Source organism: Myodes glareolus, chromosome 15, assembly GCF_982192425.1.
Source record: "Myodes glareolus chromosome 15, mMyoGla1.1, whole genome shotgun sequence".
NCBI lineage: Eukaryota > Metazoa > Chordata > Mammalia > Rodentia > Cricetidae > Myodes > Myodes glareolus.
The window spans coordinates 15,514,555-15,540,208 of record NC_142040.1 but is presented as its reverse complement, the minus strand read 5'-3'; positions in this window follow the sequence as shown (position 1 = coordinate 15,540,208).

Below are 25,654 nucleotides of genomic sequence, written 5' to 3'. Positions count from 1 at the left end.
TATGTTTCTTATATTATTTGTGACTCTACTTTTTCTGATTGTTTTATCTTATTTTATTTTTATTTTATCTTATTTTTAGATGTCTTTGTTTACTAAGAAGACAGAGAAAGAAAAGGCTTATATTATAGTGGGTGAGAAGATGAATAGGTTTTGGGAGGAGCTGGCAGAGGGGAAACTGATCAGAATATATTGTATGAAAATAATCTATTCTCAACTAAAAAATTAAGTTGTTGAGGTTTTACTTTTCTTTTGGTTTCTTTTTATTTTCTTGTTAATTTCTTCCTGATGTTAAAAGCATTCACTGTAGATAATGAAATGGGTATGACTCCAAATCAAATACTGTGCTGCTGAGAACAACATCTTTTCTATTACTGCAAAAAATGATGTTTAGTTTTCATTTTTAAATATTGCTGAATCACAGCAGTTTATCTGCACCATATACTTGAAGACGATTTTATGCTTCTGAGCTGTGCTGAAGCCCTTACTCCAGGTTCCCAATCACTGCTGTGTTGACTTAGATTATACTTGTATTAAACTAAGAGGCATACTGCCAGACAAATTTTAATCACTTGACTCAAACCTGCCCTGCTCCTCCCCTCCCCCCGTATGTTCGCCCTTGGGTCTGAGGTGTCCTTGGAATACCAAGTATCCCTACTTCAGTGCCGAGGAGTTTCGTCCAGATGGGTGAGTATGTGCTTTCCCGGGGCAGACTGTCCCGGAAGAGAGCACATTCCCCCTACCCCAACTCCTGCTTCAGGGGCTTCTTTGTTACACGTGACCCTGCCTTCCCCAAGCCTGTCCTAAGGTCTTGAAGATACTTGGCACCGGAACAGTTCTGGCTCTGCACCAAGGCTATCCATCCAAAGGGGTGAGTGTCTGCAGGCAAGGCAGGCCAGAAGTTCCCAGCAAGGGAGTGCAGGGCACCTTCAGCTTCTGCTGCAGGGTCTTCTGTGTTCTACTGGACACTGCCCTGCCCCCACATTCGCCCTTTTGTCTGTGGTGTCCTTGAACTACCAGGAGATCTTGTGTCTGTGTTGAGGAGTTTCATCCAGACAGGAACAGTTCTTGCTCCTGCACAGAGGAGATCCACCCAGAGAGTCAGTCACAGTTGACTGGACCAAAACACCAAGACTCTCCTGGCTCCATTTGAAGGAAGAGATGGGCAGGCACTAATGCAAGAATTCCTCCAACAACCTGAAAGGCGACACGACATCACCAGAAACCAGGGATCATGAAACAAGAAGAATTGAACACCCTACTCCAGAAGAAATAGAAGAAAACGACTTTAAACGGAACATTATAAAAATATTAGAGGACCTTAAATAGGAGGTGAAAAACAGCCATAAACAAATAGAGATGGCAAACAAAAAGGTAGAAGAAATGGATAAATCTCTCAAAGATACCCAAGAAAAACAAGAAAAGCAATCAAACAGGTAAGGGAAACAGTTCAAGACTTGAAAAATGAAATGGAGGTAATGAAAACACAAACCGAGGGAAGGCTGGATATGGAAAATCTGGGTAAACGAAGAGGAACTACAGAGACAAGTATTACCAACAGAATACAAGAAATAGAAGAAAGAATCTCAGACACTGAAGATACTATGGAGGAAATAAACTCACTGATTAAAGAACAAAACAAATCCAACAGATTCTTAACACAAAACATCCAGGAAATCTGGGACACTGTGAAAAGATCAAACTTAAGAATAATAGGGGTAGAAAAAGGAGAAGAGTTACAACTCAAAGGTCCAGAAAATATATTCAACAAAATTATAGAAGAAAACTTCCCCAACTGAAAGAAGGATATTCCTATGAAGGTACCAGAAGCATACAAAACACCAAATAGCCTGGATCAAAAAAGCATCCCCTAACCATATAATAATCAAAACACAGAACATACAGAACAAAGAACAAATATTAAGAGCTGTAAGGGATACAGGTCAAGTAACATATACAGGGAAACCTATCAGAATTGCACCTGACTTTTCAATGGAAACCATGAAAGCCAGAAGGTCTTGGATAGATGTACTACAGATACTAAGAGACTATGGATTCAGGCCCAGACTTATATATCCAGCAAAGCTTGCATTCACCATCGATGAAGAAAACAACATATTCCAGGACAAAAACATATTTAAACAAACCCAACCTTACAGAAAATACTAAAAGGAAAATCACAAACCAAGGAATCCAACAGCACACATAACACAAGTATCTGACAACCCTCCACCAGCACAACTCAAAAACAGGAAACACACAAACTCTACCACCAGAAAAAATAACCGAGTTAACAACCACTGGTCATTACTATCACTTAATATCAATGCACTCAATTCACCTATAAAAAGGCACAGACTAAGAGACTGGATGTGAAAACATTCTGCTATTTACAAGAAACACACCTCAAACATTAAGACAGACACTACCTCAGAGTAAAGGTTGGGAAAAGGTTTTCCAATCAAATGGACCAAAGAAACAAGTGGGTGTGGCTATACGAATTTCTAACAAAATTGATTTCAAACTAAAATCAATCAGAAGAAATGGAGATGGACACTTTATACTTGTAACAGGAACAATTCATCAAGAGGAAGTCTCTATCCTGAATATCTATGCCCCTAATATAAAAGCACCCACTTATGTAAAAAAAACATTACTAGAACTCAAAGCATACATCAAACCACATAATCTAATAGTAGGAGATTTCAACACTCTACTCTCACCAATGGATAGGTCAACCAGACAGAACCTTAACAGAGAAATAGGAGAACTAACAGATGTAATGAACCAAATGGACCTAACAGACATCTATAGAACATTCCACCAAAACAGAAAAGAATATACCTTCTTCTCAGTATCACATGGAACCTTCTCAAAAACTGATCACATAATTTATAACAAGCAAACATCCATAGATACAAAGAAATTGTAGTAACCACCTGTGTACTATCAAATCACCATGGAATAAAGCTTGAATTCAACAACAATTCTAACCCCATAAATCCTACAAACTCATGGAAACTGAACAGTCAACTACTGAACCACCTCTGGGTCAAGGAAGAAATAAAGAAAGAAATTAAAGTCTTCTTTGAATTCAATAAAAACAAAGACACATCATACCCAAACCTATGGGACACTATAAAAGCAGTGCTAAGAGGAAAGTTCATAGCACTAAGTGCCCGCATAAAGAAAACGGAGAAAGCACACATTAGAGACTTAACGGCACACCTGAAAGCTCTAGTAAAAAAAGAAGCGGACTCACCCAGGAGGAGTAGAAGACCAGAAATAACCAAACTGAGGGCTGAAATCAATAAAATTGAAACACAGAAAACAATCCAAAGAATCAATGAAACAAAAAGCTGTTTCCTGGAGAGAATCAACAAGATTGACAAACCCCTATGCAAACTAATCAAATGGCAGAGAGAGGACACACAAATTTACAAGATCAGAAATGAAAAGGGGGACATAACCACAGACACAGGGGAAATTCAGAGAGTCATTAGATCTTACTATAAGAGTGTGTATGCTACAAAATCGGAAAATGTGAAAGAAATGGACACTTTTTTAGATAAGTACCATATACCAAAGTTAAATGTTAAATCAAGACCAGGTGAACAGTTTCAATAGACCCTTCCCTTCCATAATCCCCTAAATAAATATCCAGCTTCACTCTACATGCCGTGCCTATCCCTGTCTCTGTCTCTCACCTGCTGCATGACTCACTGCCCAGGACCAGCTGCCTTAGGAGACCTGCAGTGTGTTCTTGTGGAGTGTCTAGTCATCTCAGTTTCTTGCTCTGCTTCATGACCTATGATTGACTTTATTTCATTCTTTTTACAATATTCAAGCAGAACCTTCTTGGTGTGCACAAGGGCTGAGACACACCCTAACCAAAAACAGATTTATACAATAAATAGTGCAGTCTCAGAGTTCACAGTATGGTCAAATATCCCGGAATAAGTTTGGGATAAGAAATCTTATAAGAGCTACGTCTTATTCCAAACAGCTTCAGTAAGAATGACAGCATTATATTTAAAGTTTGCAAGAGAAGATGGGACAGCACGAAAGTCATGCACTGCTAGTCATCAGGAAGCTAGTCAAGCAATGTGCCCAAGAGGAAGACAGGATATGTGAAGTGCTGTGGTCTGAATGATAAAGCCTTGATAATCTCAGTAAATCCATATGAGGCAATGTCAAATACTTAGCATCCAGAATAGAAGTTTCCCCAAGGGCTTGGCCCCAGGACATTTTTGCCCTTGTCAAGCATATTCCTGGTTTTGGATAAGGAATTATGTTCCTCCTCCATAATTGGGCCTCTAGAAAATCTTGGAACATCCTGGCTTCTTACCAAATCCACTAACAACATAGACAAAAATAAATGAAGTGATAATAGTTACTTAATTTACAACAGAACTAACCTATATAGATGACACTCACCAGATGTTGTGGGAGTAACTTCCGCTGCCTCAACCAATAATCACTGAAGCACACACTCCTTCACACACAACCAATCACACTGAAGTGAGGAGCCCACAGTGCAGCGGGGAGCGACTTCCGCTCCGTCAGCCAATAGCTGCTGAAATACCAGCCCACTGGGGCGTGGTATATTTCTCTTTTAAAAAGAGAAGCAGTTCCGGATAAGGTCTCTCTTGGTTCCGGCTCTTGGTTCCGGTGCTCGGTCTCGGCTGCTGCTCCCGGCTCCTGCTCCAGCGACTAGGCTCCCTTCCTGACGGTTTATGGTGTATGTAAGTTTTACCCCCCGCCAAATAAATAACCCCTTAAAACATAACTGGTGTGGGATTGATTCGTTAATAATTGGCGCCCAGCGTTTGGTTTAAGAACCGCCCCACTCCCCCACCCCGAGCTCGGCCTCCCAGGATACACAGGTCTGGACAGTCTCTGCCAGCTTACTTTGCCCTATTCGGCACGGATTTTTAAATTTCTCCTTGCAACGTGAGTCAAAGAGCTCACAGCGGAAGCTCCCTTTGAAGTTCCAGCAAGCTGTTTGAAACCCATAACTGATTAGGAGTGCTGAAAGCAGCTTGACCCTTAATCCAGCACAGGGACACGGGGCCCAAAGCACTAGGCCTCTTTAGCAACAGCGCAGTGGCTGTGTCACGACCCTCTGCATTGGGTTGAACAGAGCAGCAGGGCCTTGTTTATTGCCTTGTTTATTGGCCACTAGAAGCTCTCTGACCTTTTGTGATCTGTGGATTTAACCTCTAGATTTGAGTGTATATATTCTAGAGTTTACTTCCTCAATCAACACCACTGCCACGTGGATCCAGGTGCGCCCCACCTCCTACTGGCAGGCAACGGTCATTACAGGTAAGATTTTTCTTTTCGGTTGAAAATAAATACATACATACATACATACAAGTACAATTTCCTTTGATTGAAAATGTCGGAAAATATTACTATCCAAAAGTTCAATGGTTTTTTCAGTTGCGCTATGGAGGATATTCTGAAGGATGTCTCAGATATTCCTCTTACTTTGTTATTCCTGGGATCTGTTGCTTTTCTGGTGTTTGGCTATTTTATAAGAAAGATACAGTCCTTACAGACTGAATCTACAATGCTGAGGGCAGAGATTAAAACCTTAAGAACAATTCAGACTGATACCAACCTCCTCAAAAAAGAGTTTGGAGATTTCAAGGAGGAAACTAGATCAGAGTTTGGAGTTTTCAAGCAGGAGACTAGATCAGAGTTTGGAGTTCTCAAGGAGGAGAATAGATCTTTGTTTGATATGACTCGGTCAACTGGCCAAAATATCAAGAAGGTACAGTCTGATATTGCTTCTTTAGAAGGGAGCGTCACTGCCCTGGAGGAGGGGACAACCAAAATGACGCATAACCTCCAGTCCATGACTGTAAGTGCTGAAACATTAGCTGAGAGGATTATAACCATTGAATGTGAAAATCGGACTTTATCAAAAGGGTATGATAGATTCATTGACAGGATTTCCATACAAGAAGGCACAGTACATGCCATGAGGATTATGTCCAAGGAGGATATCGTGTCTCTGACGGACAAGCTCCATGCCTTAGAATCGTTAATGAAGGCTTTGGAGCATAATACTGGACAGGAGATTCAGGACTTACAGAAGGCAATGGTGAGCAGATTTAATAAGATTGAGGAAATCATAGACTCTGATGAACAGGAGCAAAAGGTAGAAAGGCAACCTTCACCTCAAAAAACTCTCAGTCTACATAGAGTTATACCTGCCTTTCCAGTAATAACATCAGAAAAGATAACTGGCTCCAAAAACCCTAAGGTCGTTAAAGAACATACATGGGAGCCTATACATATGAATGATCTGAAAGAATTTAAACAAGCAATTGTGAATTATGGACTACATTCATCCTTTGTTAGGGAGATGTTAAAATCCTGGGCTCTGAGCAACAGGGCCACCCCTAAAGATTGGAACCAGCTCACATCAGCTGTCCTTGAGAACGGACCTTTATGGCATTTCAAATGCCTATTCAAACAAGAGGCCAGACTTTTACAACAACAAGAATCAGCGAAAGGAATTGAGGTTTCTCTAGATCAAATTCTAGGGGAAGGACCTTACTCTGATCCTCAGGAACAAGCTCTTTATGATTAAAACATTTTATCCATATGTGCTACAGCAGCTCTAAGGGCCTGGGACAGGGTTCAAGACTCAGGTCAGAGAGTAGAATCGTATGTCAGGGTCAAACAGGGTCAGAGAGAACCCTTTAGTGACTTTTTGCAACGACTAACTAAGGCTGTACAAATAGGGATACCTGATCCAGAAGCAAGAAATAAAGTAATTGAGTCTTTGGCTTATGAGAATGCCAATGTAGAATGCAAAAGGATCCTGGGGCCTTTAAAGCTCAGATCAGTGCCTTTGGACGAATGGGTTTTACATACAATAAATGTTGATACATTTGATTATGGCAATGAAACATGGGTACAAGAAGCAATTTCCAAAGGTAAAAGGAGACATCAGATTACAAAATGCTTTCATTGTGGCAAAATGGGACACATGAAAAGGGACTGCAGACAATGGAAGTCCAGGAATAATGCCTCTTCTAGGAATAACAGGAATAGGAGGACTCAGCCTTCAGGTTTATGTAGGAGATGTGGAAAGGGCAGGCATTGGACGAATGAGTGTAGGTCAACTAGAGATAAACAGGGCAACCCGTTGCCATCGAGAAACTCAATATGGGGCCTCTCGAAGGCCCCCATGGCAAATGTGGTCCAGTCATTTCCGATCACTGCAGAGAACATGCCTCTTCAGGGAAATTAGAATGCCCCATGCCTGCTGTTAAAAGCAATAACGGCCTGAAGGATGAGTTAAATGTGGTGAATGAATCAAGAAATCTAAGAGGACAAAGTAAATGAATATTCTGGCAGACTTCTATAAATGAACAAAGACCACAGCTAAGAGTGTGTGTAAATGGCAAACTTATTACTGGCTTACTGGACACAGGTGCGGATGTAAGTATCATTACACCAGAGTCTTGGCATCCGCATTGGCCTCTTCAGGAGGTAGATATTCAGTTCTTAGGAATTGGAACCCTATCTCGAGTAAGACAAAGCACGAGATGGGTCAATTGTATAGGTCCAGACGGACAAATAGGAAAACTAAGGCCATATGTAGCAAATATTGCAGTGAATTTATGGGGCCGTGACCTATTGCAGCAATGGAATACCCAAATTAACATTCCTGCTGCTTCCAGAGCCCATATTTCTGAGGACAATATTACAAGATATTACAGATGGCGGAAACCAGCCATTAGAGCTATACAAGAACACAACACAATTGATGGCTCTTCAGAGGTACCAACAGCCATGCCTCTACAATGGTTGACTGAGAAACCAATATGGACTAAACAGTGGCCTTTAGCTGAGGAAAAGTTACAGGCTTTAGAACAGCTGGTACAAGAGCAATTAGATGCTGGACATATAGAAGAATCTACCAGCCCTTGGAACTCTCCTGTGTTTGTTGTTAAGAAAAAATCTGGTAAATGGAGAATGGTGACAGATCTTAGAGCTATCAACAAGGTTATTCAACCTATGGGCCCTCTGCAATCTGGAATTCCTCTGCCCTCCCTGTTACCAAAGGGATGGCCTCTTATAGTTATTGATCTGAAAGATTGTTTCTTCACTATACCATTACAAGAAAAAGATAGAGAAAAGTTTGCCTTCACAGTGCCTACCTATAATAACTCTCAGCCTGCAAGGAGGTACCAGTGGACCGTCCTCCCACAGGGAATGTTGAACTCTCCCACCCTGTGCCAATATTTTGTAAGCCAACCATTGAAAATTATACGCAAACAATTTCCTAAGTCCATAATATACCACTATATGGATGATATCCTGATATCTGATCAAAACAAAGATACCTTAGAAAGGCTGTTTGAAGAAGTAAAACTAGTATTACCTAAATGGGGATTGCAAATTGCTCCTGAAAAAATTCAGAGAGGAGATTCTGTTAATTATTTAGGTTATAAAATAGGCTTACAAAGAATTAAGACTCAAAAGGCACAAATCAGGAGAGACCGGTTACGAACGCTTAACGACTTTCAAAGATTATTAGGAGACATTTCCAGTCTACGACCAGCTGTTGGGATAACACCTGATCTAATAATTCATTTAAACAAAACCTTAGATGGTGACAAAGATTTGAATAGTCCCAGAGAGTTAACAGCTGAAGCAGAAAAGGAACTGATGATGGTTGAGGAAAAATTACAGGAGGCACATGTAGATAGGGTGGATCCAAATTTTAGTTGCGTTCTAGTTATATTGCCTTCCAGAATTTCTCCTACAGGAATTTTAATGCAGAGGGAAGATACTATTTTAGAATGGATTTTTTTTACCACACAAACCAAGTAAAAAATTAAAAACTTATGTGGAAAAAGTCTCTGAATTGATTATAAAGGAAAATTGAGACTTCGTCAATTAGCAGGTATAGACCCATCAGAAATTATAGTGCCTTTCACTGCTGATGAGATAAAAAAGTTGTGGGAAGACAATGAACCATGGCAAAGAGCTTGTGCTAATTTTTTGGGAAAAATCAATAACAATTACCCAAAAAGCAAGAGACTTAACTTTATAAAGAGAACTTCTTGGATCCTCCCTCGAATTGTCCGTGATGCTCCAATAACCGGAGCCCATACATTTTATACTGATGCTAATAAATCAGGGAAAGCAGGTTACAAATCAGAAGAATTGAGTAAAGTGGAACAAAGTCCTTATGATTCTGTCCAGAAAGCAGAATTATATGCCATCCTTATGGTGCTTAGGGATTTTAAAGAACCTCTTAATATAATTACTGACTCACAATATGCAGAAAGAGTTATTTTGCATATTGAAACTGCTGAATTTATACCTGATGATACAGAACTGACCTCATTGTTTATCCAGGTACAAGACATGATCAGAAACAGGCTCTGCCCTATGTATATAATGCATATCCGATCCCATACAGGTCTGCCAGGTCCTCTAGCACAAGGTAATGCAGATATTGATCAATTATTGATTGGTAGTGTGCTGGAGGCATCTGAATTTCATAAAAAACATCATGTCAATAGCAAAGGCTTGAAAAAAGAGTTTTCTATTACATGGCAACAAGCTAAGGAGATTGTAAAGAAATGCCCTACTTTCTCTTTTTATAACCAAACACCATTGCCTGCAGGGACTAATCCAAAGGGTATTAAAAGGAATGAAATTTGGCAGATGGATGTGTTTCACTTTCCAGAATTTGGCAAGTTAAAATATGTACATCACACCATTGACACTTATTCAGGCTTTCAGTGGGCAACCGCTTTAAGCTCAGAAAAAGCTGACTCAGTAATCACACATTTATTAGAAGTTATGGCCATTATGGGTATACCTGCACAAATAAAAACAGATAATGGTCCAGCTTATGTATCTAGGAAAATGAAACGATTTTTTGCTTATTATAATATTAAGCATGTTACAGGTATACCATACAATCCTACAGGTCAAGCAGTTATAGAAAGATCAAATCGTACTATAAAGAATATGCTAAACAAACAGAAAGGGACGAAAGATACCCCCAGAAATAGATTGCATAATGCTTTATTAACCTTGAATTTTCTTAATGCTAATGAGAAAGGAACAACAGCAGCAGAGAGGCATTGAATAATGGAAAAAACTTCTGAACTAAACCAACCTGTTTATTTCAAAGACGTGCTGACCTCTCAATGGAGGCCAGGAGATGTGCTACGTTGGGGAAGGGGTTTTGCTCTTGTTTCCACAGGAGAAGAAAAATTGTGGATACCATCAAAATTAATAAAGGTTCGATTTGAAGAGGAGAAACCTCTTGGAAAGGAGAAATGACAGCTCATCCACAATGATGATATTCATACAGTTGGTAAGAAAAACATATAGAATGGGGGCAGGGTTCTGTTCTTATCTCCACAGGAAAACACTGATTTTTGAAAAGTTCAAGGGACCCTGGATATCTGAATACTGACAGATGGAAAATAATGGCACAATAAGGACTATCAAGAAAACTGAATAGGTTCTGTAAGTAAAATATACTAAATCATATTTCTAAATTTATAGAGCTGGTTTTAGAGTTGGACTCTGGCTCGGTCCCTCTCTAATTCCAAGCCTGTTGTTAAAAGAAAAACCCAGAATTTCTGGAGTTTCTGTCTCATGTCAAGAGCCATGATATGGGACAGAAAGAAATATGAGTTTAGAAAACATTTTTACTTTTCTTCATATCTATCATACCTTTCAGTGTATATATCTATCATGTCTTTCATTGAATATATGTATGTCTGTATATGTCTATATGATTAATATACGATTATATATTATTATAATCATATAATATATAATATTAATATATGATTAATATATATGATTAATGTTTAATTTTTCCACAATGAACAATAAGTTTTTCCTGCAGTGACATTTGAAGTTTCCAGGAAGAAGATGGGGCCCCATAACAACAACTCCACCTGGCTGAGATGACATCATGATACTGATAGCGCTACTATAAGACCTGTTTTGGGTACCAGATGCACAAGACGATGCCAATGTGGTTAGCTGAAATGATGCACATCTTGTACAGCATTCTGGCCAGACCTCCACAAAATACTCAGAGACTATTTGCAATTTTAAAAGACATTGATCTTGAAATTTAACCATCATTTTACTTTCACAGGATCCCCCAGAAAGAACGTCGCCCCCATGACAGCTGGAAGTAATTCTAGAGAACAACGTCCCCTCTCCCAGTAAAGTTTGTCCTTGGGTTTAGGGACATCATTTAGGGGTTGGTTATAATTAAAGTGCAAGAATCTAAAAAAAAAAATAAAGGGATAATTGGATTATGGGATAATAGCTTTGTACTTGTGAGTTATTGTTTTTGACAAATGTATTGGTATTGATTCTTATATATTGATACAAAGTTAAATTATGTTGACTATTTTATGCATACATGCTTCTACCTCTGTTTAAAACATTTTTATGTATTGACATATATATATATATATTGTATTGATATATGTATATTTTACCATATTGCATTGTACACTTCTACCTTTGATTAAGATACTTATATATTGTTTATGTATTGATATATATATTTACCATATTGCAATGTATACTTGCACATTGTTTATATTTGGAGGTCATATTGTCCTCATTTATTGCACAGTTGTTTACTATTTCAGTCTTTAAGTTAGATAGATATTGAGAATAATATAGATCAATAGTCATCTAAGTTTGTCATTTATAATTAGACTAATCAGGTTCTTTAGATACATAGAGATTATATTCAGTATAGATAGATAATCTTCAACCTCTTCAAAGAGCTGCAGAAAACGGCCTTTAATCTAACTCAGAGTTCTGTGGTAGGGAGACACAATCCTTCCTGGCAACACTGATCTATTCCCGAGAGAATGTTGAGCACCAAAGACACTCCACCTGGAGCCTTTCTTCTTGGTAGAACTGGCCTTTGGGTAAAGAAATGCCCATGCCTCAACTACTGACAGAGTTACAGAGTATCCGTAAATGGATAAAACAGGACTGTCATATCCTGCCAAGACAGGATAAGATAGTTTTGAAAAGTTCCTTGCCTTTGAAAATGGTACGTCAGTTACGTTAGGCCTTAACCAAAGTTGGTTGCTTCAACGCTGCAAACGTGATTTTGGGTGTTTGCCCAGGTAGCCAGTTGTCTCTGTGATTTGTTACATGTTCTGGAAGTTTGATTGCACTTCCTAATTACTTAGGTAACATTATTTCCCTTCTCAGATCTTTGATGGGATTGAAGATTATATAAACGTAATTACTTTCCTTTTATGACGTGGCCAAGTTATTTCTTATATAAGACTTAAGCTAGTTAGAATAGGATATTTGTATTTATTGTATATAATTGTGTAGGTTTGTACTTACTGTATATAATTTCGTAGTAGGCTTAGAACTCTCTTACTTAAACAAAAGGGGGAGGTGTTGTGGGAGTAACTTCCGCTGCCTCAACCAATAATCACTGAAGCAGGAGCCCACAGTGCAGCGGGGAGCGACTTCCGCTCCGTCAGCCAATAGCTGCTGAAATACCAGCCCACTGGGGCGTGGTATATTTCTCTTTTAAAAAGAGAAGCAGTTCCGGATAAGGTCTCTCTTGGTTCCGGCTCTTGGTTCCGGTGCTCGGTCTCGGCTGCTGCTCCCGGCTCCTGCTCCAGCGACTAGGCTCCCTTCCTGACGGTTTATGGTGTATGTAAGTTTTACCCCCCGCCAAATAAATAACCCCTTAAAACATAACTGGTGTGGGATTGATTCGTTAATAACCAGATAATTGATACTGATTGAAGAATTGATGCTAGACAATTTATAATACTGAAGAATGTTGAGAATGCATATAAATGTAGATATCAATGTCTTTTTAAACAACAAAACAAAAATCCTATACTTCATTCACATCTGGATAGTTACTTTTAATTTTAAGACAAGCTATACGTGCAAAGCAGAATTATAATTTAAGTTCTTTGGTACTTAAGCCTTGCATTAATTTGTACCACTTTAAGTATGTCACATACAGATTCTTAAGTTATTTTCTGATTGGAATAAACTTTTTGTTACTAGGAAAAATATATAGGAGATATAGTATAAAGGGAGGATTTACTTTGTCTGATTCCTTCATTCGATGGTCAGTTGGTCTCATTGTTTTAGAGTCAGTGGTATTATAGAGCATCTAGATAGAGGGTGAACTGGGACTCACTTGCTCACTTCATATCTTTCCAGAGATGGTAATAGAAAATGAGAAAAAGACACAATATGTATATATATATATATATATATATATATATATATATTAGCATATTACAGTGATCAATACTCTCAGTTATGTCCTAGGTTTCACAGATATATTACATTTAGTATGTTGTTTCAATTTTTAGCCGTAATCAATCAGTACTTGAAAACTTTAAGTTTGTCTGTCTTCATGATCTGATTTTCTTTGTAAAAGAGCTTCACAGGTACACTGATAGATACAGAAGGCTAATATAAATATTTGTTAATACAAAAAAGATAACAATAAAAGTAACCACACTTCAACAAAAAATGCTCTGTATTTATGATTTTCTTTTATGTGATTTGCATATGTATATACAAAAACAAAAATGCAGTTTGATTGCTAACCATTTGTCTAAGAATTTGCTATCCTACAAATGAAGTATCTGAAAGTAAAATCTTGGACAAAATTTTTAGTGTTATTTATTAACACATGTCAAAGTATTTGAAACAGATTTTATATTTAGAAGCCACCTTGACTCAGTAACAGGTAGAAGGTTATTGGGTACTATGATCATTTTAACTAGCTGGAGTGATCCATAGTACAACAAGGCAGCAAAATAGTCAATGCTATATGGATATGCACCTGCAATTCTATTGAAGCAATATTAAATATTTATTCAATGATTATTAATGCTAATAATGCAAAGAGATGGTAAGGCATGGTTTCAGTGTGATCGTTTTTGTAGTATTCAAGTAAAATTTTCTAGACTCATAAAATGCTACAGACTTGAAGGATATTTATTTCTATGCACTCTGAAATAGGTAGAAATATGAAAATATTTAAAATAGTAGATAATATTTAAAAATAATATTGATAATTAACAAGTGAAATATTTCACTTTTCCTTATAATAAAAAAGGAAAGAACTAAACTAACATTTTCCTGATTCGTTTTAATTATTCCAGTAATAGCAATGAACTTTTGATGGCCTGAGACAGATATAACCGTACAAACTAATTAGAGCAAAGAAAGTAAAATTAGATGCTTAAATAATACTTAGAGTTTATTCTTATAATATAACAAGTTTCAGGATTTAAAAATAAATCACATTTTAATTAACTTTTACAGTATTTGTATGCAGTTTTAGTTTCCAACTTGATTTTCAGTAACTCTCATCATCTATAATTCTTTAAGAATTACAGAACAGATTTTGATACATTTATGATTATTATAAGTCTGGAAGTAATAGTAATTACAGTTTCTCTGTTGAAGTTTTTAATAATATTCATGAAAATAAATTAGTACCTTTCTATATGCATGTGTTATCAGAAGCCTAGCAATTTACTGATTACCAGGATATAATTGAAAAGATTCAAATTAAAGCTTGTATTTGAGATCTATTCCTCTTGCTTAAATCCTCCTCTCACCCTTTATTCATGCAGTATATTCTGAGTAAGTTTAAAATTTAAAGAAGTCAGTAGAGAGATGGCAGTCTGATTATCATCAGTTTACATTTACAGAAGATTCTGGTTTGATTCCTGACACCCACATAACCTTTTACGACTCCAGTTACAAGGGATCTGTTGTCCTGACCTAGCATCTATGAATAGTGCATACAAGCAAACATTCATTTACTTAAGATAAAACTAAACTAAAAAGAAAGACCTTTGAAGAAGGACTCTTCTATTACTTGGTTCTCATGTGTTATTTGAAAGTTTGTACACGAGAAAACTAACAATTTCATATTAAATACCATTTTAGCTAGACTTTTGCATTTCATATTGATTTCTATTTCTTGTCTTGGTTTTTGAGACATTTCTAAGTGTAGTCCTGGCTTTCCTGGAACTACTTTTTAAGACCAAACTGTTCTTGAACTCACAGAAATCTACCTGCCTGGTTTGGACCACCACACCAGGCTGTTATTTTGTTGTTGTTGTTGTTTTTGTGTGCTAAAAATTTTAAGATCAAAATACGCTACCTCTAGATATTAGACTTTTACTCCAAACTTCTATGTTTTCTGTCTTTGACATATTTATTACATGTTGACTTACTTGTTATCTGCCAATGAGTGTGGACATTTTTTCTTTTGATAAATATATAAGCTTTATGAAAATATCATCCAATATAGTTAATAAGGTTGATCTTGAAAAATATACGGGAAGCTATTTCATTTATACTTGACATGACTATGAGTCTAGTTTTGAGCACATTAAACAATCTGATTATTTAGCTGTATCCAATAAACTTACAAACCTGAGATAGTTTATAGCATAGTCTTAGAAGATTTCTTTTTTGACGGCTGAGAGCAAAGAAATCATAGTTATAATTGAGTTTTTAGAGTGGAAAATAGAAAACTCTTACCAATAAGAGTTTTTTGCGAAGTATAGAACAGGAAAAGTTTAGATATAAGAGATTTTGTGATCATTTGTTTGTACAGTGAAAGTTGCTACCACATGAGAGAATTTAGAGAAAATTCAGAAACCAAGTGTGCCATCTTTGGCCATTGAGCTGTCCTGAAGTAAGACAGCAAGACTATTGATTCTGAGAGAAACAGGGTCACAAAACAAAATGTGCTAGAGGGAGGGTTCCCAATGAAGAGAACAGTGCATCTCTGAGGGACAAGGATCACAAACAGGATCTCTGCCTGAGGGAGGATATCAATAGAGAGACTTAGGAGGTCTTAAGGAAGAGACAGAGCAGGCTGCTCTGAGGAGAAGGTGGGCAAAAGGGACACAGGCCCATGAGGGCTTAACAAAATCAGTGGAACTTAACAAGCAGCTCTTAGAGAAAGGAAAGGAAGCTTGCAATGTGTAAGTCTAGTAGGGCACAGGGAGAGATAAAAAAGGAGAGTTCCAAAAAAGGGACATAGGTACGTACATTTAAAGATAAAGGTGTGCCCATGTGGAGGGTGTAGAGATGCCCCAAGAAGGCATAGAAGGCCAGAGGCAGCGATGCAAGATGAGTCTCCAGGACAGACAGCCAGAGAGACACTTATGGAGTAGATCAGGCATGATAAATGGTTAGATGTCAGCTGAAGAGGTGGACTCTAGAATTTGAAATCAAATTCAATAGGCAGACAAATTTAGCAGAAACAAATGATCCATACATATATTAGAAACGTCACATCAGCAGCTTGATTCAGATGAGGCTCATTTATATTAAACCCATGGTTTCAGCATCAGGTGAATGAAAGAAAATGAGAACATGACTTCTCCTCAGTATGGATTGAGGAAGTATATTGTAGAGATGTGGGATAGAGCAAAGTGAGGAGGCATCTGGAAGTATAAGACTGACCCGTACCATGGGATGAGGTAAGGGGAAAAGAGCAAAACAGGTATTAGAAATTAACAGGCCAGAGTGAACCTGGTGACCAAGAAGACCAAGAGATTACATAGTCACAATTGTTGGTGGGGGTATACAAGGATCAGAAAAGCTGGTGAAAAGGGAAATGAATGTTGTACGCTACAGAGGTTGAGGGTTTAAGGTAGTGTGAGGATTGCTAAGAGAAAGCAGCACTTTCTAACAGGTGTTGGCAATGCAGAGAAATACTGCCAGACAGGGTCTACTTTAATATGAAAAATGGGTTCCACAGTCATTTGTCCTGCGTTTGAGATCTAAAACCACCTTTACAACTTTATGGTTTTTTTTCCTTCAAAACTATTAAACACTTTTAATATTGCCTGTATATTTTTGTATTTGTGTTTTAACTAAAATATTTCAAATATAAACAAGGTACAGTTTCATGAAATCATTAATCATATCAAAGAACTAAGTCACAGACAGACTTTATATTTTTATAAGTGTTGTGGGATACCCACAGAGATTTAAAGAAGACCTTCAAATCTGAGAAAGCAATTAAATGTTTAGCCACAGTTGAAGTGCCCCCCCCCAAAAAAAAGAGGAAAAAAAAACAATTCTAATGAAAATTATGTGAAAAAGAAAACAAGAGGAACAAGGAAGTTAAAATGATACAGTAGTTTAAAAATAGTCTTAAGTATTTTTCAGTTCTTTGATTCAAAAAGAATCTTGTGGTGGTCTGTAATATAGCTTAAACTTAATGCATTTCATTAAATCTGCATTAAATGGGATCTACGTATTTTGTAAACTGATTTAATGTTACTGGCATAACTTTAGAGGCAATGCTAAGTCTTTGTTCAAAGAAGATTTTTTCTCAAAATGTGAAGCTCAAAATACTTCAGCAAAAGACAATGTCTTTTTGAAAGATAATAAATTTGTCTTGAATTTTATATTACTTATTTTTTAAGTAAAGCCCCAGGACGTCTTTGGATTCAAGCAATTGATATTTAAAAGCCTTGCTAATATTTCATACATTTTAGATTATCCAAGGCAGCTCTTTCCATCTAACTGAAGAAACAGATCCTTGGTTTCCAGCATTAAATTTCTTTCAAATTTTATTTTTTTTTCACTAAAAGAAGTATGGCTACTTTAAAAACAGATAATTCTAATGAAATGCTATGAAGTTAAAAGATTAATGAAAACACAATGGAGTTAAAATTAAGAAAAATTAAAATTGCATTGTCTTAAGGAAAATTTAAAATACTTTCCAGAGATAAAATTTAGCATCTCTTTCCATTTTCTGATATCTTATTCAATTTCTTTCTTCAGACCTTGGAGTTGTTGTTACACACATCTTTCACTTGCTTGGTTAGAGTTACTCCAAGATATTTTCTGATATGAGGCTATTGTAAAAGTGTTGTTTCCCTGATTTCTTTCTCAGTCTATAAGCTCTTTGTATATACAAGGAATACTGATTCCTGTGAGTTAATTGTATGAGTTCCCTAGTGAAAATTTTTGATCGATTATGTATACTATCATATCATCTCTAAATAAAGATACTTATACTGCTTCCTTTCTAATTTTAATTTCCTTGATCTTCTTTAGCTGTATTATTTCTCTAGCTAATATTCCAAGTACTGTATTAAATAGGTATGGAGAGAGTAGAGAACCTGCTTTGTTCCAGATTTAATGGAATTATTTTGAGTTTCCCTCAATTTATGTTGACGATGGCTATGGACTGGCTGTTAAGCTACCTTTATTGTGTTTAGGAATGTTTCTTGAATCCCTAATCTCTCTAGAACTTCTATAATGAAGGGGTTTTGATTTTCTCAAAGGTCTTTTTGGCATCAAATAAAATAATCATGTGGTTTCCTTTCATTTTGCTTATATGCTGGGTTACAACTACTGATTTTTTTTTTTAATGTTGAACCATCTCTGGGTCTCTCGAATCCTATTTGGTCACGGTGAGTGTTCTGTTTGGTGTGTTCTCAGATATGATTTGGAAGTATTTTATTGAATATTTTTGTATCTATGTTCATATGGGTATTTGGTCTATAATTCCATTTCTTTGATTGTCTTTATGTGATCTGGATATTAGGGTAACTGTGGCCTCATAAAATGAGATCAACAATATTCCTTCTGTTTCTATTCTGTAGAATAAAAAATAGGAGTGTTGGCATTGGTTCTTTGAAAGCCTGTTATAATTCTGTGTTAGAAATGTGATTCTAGCTCTTTTGTCTTGTTTGTGGGATTGCTTCTATTTTACTAGGGGTTATTGTTATTGGTCTCTTTAAATTAATTATCTGGACTTGATTTAACTTTGTTCAGGGGTATCTATCAATAGTTTCAATACATTGTCCATTACAATTCCAGCAGATTTCTTCACAGATCTTGAAAGGAGAAATCTCAGGTTCATATGGAAACAATACAGTTCAAAAAAATGGTTAAGCAATCATGAAGAATAAAAAAATCAATGGAGTTCTCACAATTCCTGATTTCATGTTTTAACACAAACTATCATAATAAAAAACATGTGATGTTGGCATAAAAACAAAACAACTGTTCATGAACACATATTCCTATGGACCCTTGATTTATGATAAAGAAGCCAGAAATGCACACTGCAAAATAGACCAGCCCCTTCAACAAATGCTGCCAGTTAGACTGACTTCTGCATGTAAAAATAAAATGCAAATAGACCCATACTTATTGCCCTGCATGAAACTCAACACTAAATGGATTAAGACCTAAAATTTAAAAACAGATACACTGACCCTGAAAGAAGGAAACCTGATAAACAGGCTTGATTTAATTGGCATGGAAGAAGACATTCTGAAAGATAACCTATTATGCAAGCACTAAAATCAACAATTAATAACTGGGGTCTCATGAAACTGAAAATCTTCTGAGAGGCAAAGAACTCCATTATTCAGACAAAGTGGTAACCTACAAAATGGAGAAAGAATTTTATCAGTTCCAAATCTACCAGAGCAGTGGATCTCAAGCTTCCTGAAGCTGTGACCATTTACATAATTATTCATGTTTTGGTGACACCTGACCATAAAAATATTTTGTTAATATTTCATAATTACATTTTTTGCAATTGTTATTAACTGTAATTTAAATAGTTGATATGTAGGGTATTTTATATGCTACCTTTAAAAGGGTTGCTACCCACAAATTTTAATAGGTGAAAAATATATAAAAAAACTGAAGAAACTAAATACCAAAAGAATCCTAAATAATCTAATGAAATAATGGAACATACATTTAAACAAAGATTTCTCAAAGTAGGACATTATAATGTCTTAGAAATGTTTAAAGAAATGTTCAACATTCTTAGCCATCAGGTAAATGCAAATCAAAACTATTTTGAGATTCTATCTTACACCTGTCAGAAGTAATAAGATCAATAGCACAGGTGACATCTCATCCGGGGAAGAATATGTAAACAGGAAACACTTATTCATTGAAAGTGGGAGTACAAAATTGAACAGTCACTGTGGAAATCAGTGTGGCAGTAGCTCAGAAATATGGGAATTCATTTCTGTAAAGATTCATCTAAACTTATCTTGAGCAAATATCCAGATTAAAGTTCATCCTTCCACAAAGACACTTGCTCAACTGTGCTCATTGCTGCTCCATTCAGAATATTCAGAAACTGAAAACGGCCTAGTTGCCTCTCAACAGAAAAATGAAAAAAGAAAATGCTGTACATTTATACATTGTAGTATTAATTAATTGTTAAAAATAGTGCCATCATGAAATTTGCAGGTAAATGGATTGAATTAGAAAAAGAAATCTTTCTGAGTAAGATAACCCAGAACCAGAAACATTCTCTTATGTGTGGATATTAATCATTAAATAAATGTTAATCAAGCTATAATCAATCCATAGACACAGATGTTATATACAGAGGAAGAGAATGGGGGGCACAGAGATCTCACTGGGAGGGAAAATAGATTATATGTGTAGACTCTGGGCAGTGTCAGAAATAGGAGGATCAGCTGTGTTGAGGGGAAAAGGACTGAGGTTGTGAGAGGAAAGCCATAGAGAGACAGCTAGTATTAGGCAAATTTGAGGAGTCATGGAGAAACCTATTATAATGGAAACTTCTTAAAAACATGAAGGCAATATTAACAGTCTCCAAATGAGAGAGATGGGGTCTCTATTAATTATCTCTTGATACAAAATGAAGCTTTCAGTATTGGCATTGAGTTGCATCCAATTTAATTGTTATCCGAAGTAGTCTAATAGCAAAACAATCCATAGCTCCCCAGAAACTTATAGTATGACCCCACTGCTGAAGAAGATAAACACACAACTCATTGAACACGGAGAGGTCTAGTTGGTACCTAAAGAAAACCTTCACCCCATGTTCTAATTATTTTGGCACAAGAAGGTACTCAGCAAGCACCAGAAGTGATATGTAAACAACAAACCAGACACATAACCTTTGGCCTATATTCTTTTCTGGCTACAAAATATGCTAGAATAATGTTGGCATAGAACTTGTGAAGCCAACCAATGTCTGATTTGTTATAAGCTCACTCCTTCAGAGGAAATTTACACTTGATACTGCTTAGGAGATCAAGAACCAGTGACAAGATAGCTCAAAGACCCAGGGTAAAACCAATATTTCTAGTCTAAAATATTACTACTACTACTACACTACTACTACTACTAATAATAATAAACAATAAAATGACAATGATATTCTTCTATGATCATAGATCAGTGCCTTACTCAGCCAGCATCAGAGAGATTTCTTCTGCTGTAGGTGAAACAAATACAGAGACTTGTTGTAAGGAGACCTCTAGTTTGTTTCCCAGTCACCTGGCAGCTCAGAACCGAAAACACCACATAGAATGTGTATTAATTAAATCACTACTTGGCCCATTAGCTCTAGCTTCTTATTGACTAACTCTTACATATTAATTTAACCATTTTCCTTAATCTGTGTATCACCACATGGCAGTGGTTTAACAGGTAAAGTTATGACATCTGTCTCTGGCGGGGATACATGGCTTTTCTTAGCATCTGCCTCCTTTCTCTCAACATTCAGCTCAGTTTTCCCCACCTAAGTTCTGCCCTACCAAAGACAGTCTCTTTATTCACCAATGGTATTCATAGCATGCAGAAGGGAATCACACATCACCTCCCCTTTTTTCTTTAAATTAAAAGAAAACTTTCAATTTAAACATAGAAAAATTACATATAACAAAACAGGTAATAAGCAAATATTATAGTTACAATATGTATATTTATTTTACCTTTTATCATAACTAAGGAAAACTATATTATTACTATCTATTCTTCAACTCCATCAAAAACTCCAGAAAAATATATTACCTAAATAAACAGAAAGTGAATTGTAAACAACTTCCAAAACTCTAGAAGTGACAGAGACATCTCACTGCCTGGACAGTCACCCAAAGTTCTTCCTTACCTTTGAGGCATCCATCTTCTGCCTACAGATCCATAGTATGCAGCAGACTTTTCCATGAAGCAGGAAATGTCAAAGATAGTTCTGCCTATTTTGGCAGTTTGTCAGTCACTTTATTCTGTATCCTGCCGAATGTCGAGCAGACTCTTTTATGAAGAAGGAACCCCAAAGGATTGTCTCACCTTTAGGCAAGTTAAGCAGTAATTTCACTGTGGTCCTGCATGTCAAACAGTTCAAGCAAGAGAAGTTTCTTGCCAAATGACTAGCAAACTCTATAAAGATCCTCTTCAATGGCCATCTTTCTCTTGAAGTAATTGGTGCTACCAAGAGCAGATGTGTCTCATTGTCATGAAAAATTCTACATTATTAAATGCCATATTCTGTCTTCTTTGAAAGATTTGAAGAATCTCTATCCATCTGAAATATATCTCTGTACATCTAGAAAACATAATTAATATGACTATACCCTTGACTATTATAGATGACGATCTACTGACCTATATTTTTAAATTATACCTTACATTTTAAAATGAGCTGCACAAACACAATATTTTAATCAAGAACAGAAGTATACATATAATGAAATTGAATTTAAATTTGTATTAATAAACCAAAATCTGTACCAAGGCAAATTTCTATAGCATATTTCCCTTTAAATGTAAATGAACATTTATAAACAATATTTGGAAATATGGGCATAGTTTTCTCCATACTGCTTCCTGCTGCTTATTGGTAGAAATAATTTTTGGGTATTCAAGGCAACCTTCAGGTGGTCTTGGAGCATCAAACCACATTAGTTTGGAAGCAATCCACAGGTTCTCATTTTCCATGGAAACAAAATAAGAACCTCTTTTCCAAAGCAATATATCCTTAGATCCATATTTTGAAATCAAAATACCTTTAAAGTATATATGTGGTTACTTAGTTCCTCCACAGTTAAAAAAAAATCAAAGAAAACACAATAATATACATAATCAAGACAGTCTGTGTATTCTCCATCTTAATGTGGCTTATTTTTAACTACTTTATTACTTTTTCTACAAGTTTAATATTTATTTTACTATTTTTACTCCTTTAATATATAACTGTCTGTACTCGGTCTCTTTAAAGACTTTGTTTTATATTTCCTTATAAACGACTGATTTATAAGAAAATATTTATAAATCCTTTCATCTTCTCTCTTCAAAGCCTACATACATTTTTTAAACACTATGTCTCATTTAGAGGTCTTTTTCATCTGAATTTGTCTTTATTGTTTATCTGTAGTCTTTTTCTGACAAGTAGTGCTTCTTAAAATGCTAAGCCCTACTTATGAAATTAAGTGGCCACATTGCTAGGGGAAAAACAGCACTGCCTGCTTGCCCCATCCAGCATAGCATGGTGGAACTATTTGCTGCCTCTGATATCCATGTTCACGGCCCCGTTTTTCAGCGCACAACCAGTCTATGTTGACATTAAGCAAGTTGTAGCAGTCTGTTTACAAATCCCATTTAAGTATTTCATGACTAGACCTTGTCAGAGTTCACACTGGAAGCAAGTCCCTGGAAGCTAACATTTCAAAGTGGTACAGTATTTTTTCTGCTTCCATTGAGTTAGGAAAACCTCTGTTAAAGGAGAAGTATCATACCACCTGCAAACAGTAAGAAGATGTGTTAAACTCTGTGTTTTTTTCTATGTGAGTGTCTAAAATTCCATCTAAATCTTCCTCAGATTTTATGTGGATATAGACAACCATGTTGGCATGCCAGCCTGTTGTAAAGAGGCCACTATTTTGTTTCCCAGCCGCCCAGCAGCTCATACCTGAAATAACCACACTGAAACTGTATTAATTAACTGCTTGGACCATTAGCTCAAGCTTCTTATGGGCTAAGTCTTACATATTAATTTAACCCATCTCCATTATTCTGTATATTGCCACATGGCAGTGCTTACCTGGTAAAGTTCTGGCATCTGTCTCTACCAGGGCTACATGGCTTCTCTCTGCCTATGCCTCTTTCCCTCAGCATTCACTTTAGTTTTCCCCACCTATCTAGGTTCTGCCCTATCAACAGGCCAAGGCAATTTCTTTATTCACCAATGGTACTTACAGCATACAGAGGAGAATCCCACACCAGAGACTCACAGCAGATATCACATATAAAATGAAGCCTCCAACACACAGCTCTAAATGGATTACTTCATCAATCCCTCCTGTCAGAGCTCAGTTAACCTCACAGAAGAGGGAACAGTAAAAGTGTAAGAACCAGAAGACGTGGAAAACACCAAGAGAACAAGAGCTTCTCAATCATCTGAGCAAAGCTTATATAAACTCACAGAGACCAAAGCAGAAAACACAGGGCATGTACGTGTCTTCAGTAGGTCCTTGACCCATGTATTACAGCTTGCTGTCTACTATTCTTAAGGGACTCCTGAACTCTGGATTAACAGATCTCTGATTCTTTTTACTTCTCTTCTCCTGTTGTTGGTTTGCCTTGTCCAAATTTGATGAAATTTTCTCTGGGTTCCTATGATAATTTACTTTATTGTGTTTGATTGTAATTTTTAGAAGTCTGTTGTGACAGAAGGGGAGTGGATCTGGAAGGGAGGACGGGTGGAAAGAAACTGGCACTGGAAAGAGTAGAGAGGAGACTGTAGTCAGGAAATATTGCATGAAAAACAATCTATTTTTTAAATTTACTTATTTATTTATTTATTTATAAAAATTTCCACTCCCCTCCTCCCAATACCCTCCGAATCTCCCCACTCCCTCTCCTCCTCCCTCTCCAGTCCTAAGAGCAGTCAGGTTTTCCTGCCCTGTGCGAAGTTCAAGTTCCTCCCCCCTCCCTCCAGGTCTAGGAAGGTGAGCATCCAAACAGACTATGATCCCAAACATCCAGTACATGCAGACGAAACAAGACGCAGTGCCATTGTCAATGGCTTCTCAGTCAGCCCCCAAGTCAGCCACATTCAGAGAATCGGGTTTTATAACATGCTCGTTCAGTCCCAGTCCAGTTGGCCTTGGTGAGCTCTCATTCGATCATTCCCCTTGTATCAGAGGGTGAACGCACCCTTCACGGTCCTGACTTCCTTCTTCATGTTCTCCTTCCTTCTGCTCTTCATTTGGACCTTGGGGGCTCAGTCCAGTGCTCCAATGTGGGTCTCCATCTCTATCTCCATCCATCGTCGGATGAAGTTTCCCTCTGGTCCTGCCTTCCTTGCTCACGTCCTCCCTCCTTCTGCTCCTGATTTGGACCTAGGGAGTTAAGTCCAGTGTTGCAATGTGGGTCTCTGTCTCTATTTCCATCCATCGCCAGATGAAGGTTCTATGGTGATATGCAAAATATTCATCAGTATGGTTATGGGCCAAGGCCAGTTCAGGAACCCTCTCCTCTGCTGCCCAGGGAACAATCTATTTTTTAATAAAAGGGAAAAAATGATGCAACCAAAATAAAAGCAAACCCAAGAAATCACACAACCCAGGCAAGCACTCCACCGCTGTGTTGTATTTTGAGTACTCTTTCTTTTTCTGATTTGAAGTTGAAACAAGGTCTCACTAAGTTGCTCAGTCTGACGTTAAACTCATTCTAGAGGCCAGGCAAACCTTTAATCTCCTTCCTAAGATCCAAATGCTAAAATTTTGGACTTTTGCCTCCAGTTCACATGATCACATCAGGCCTGTGTGAAGTGCACCATATATACTTGCTC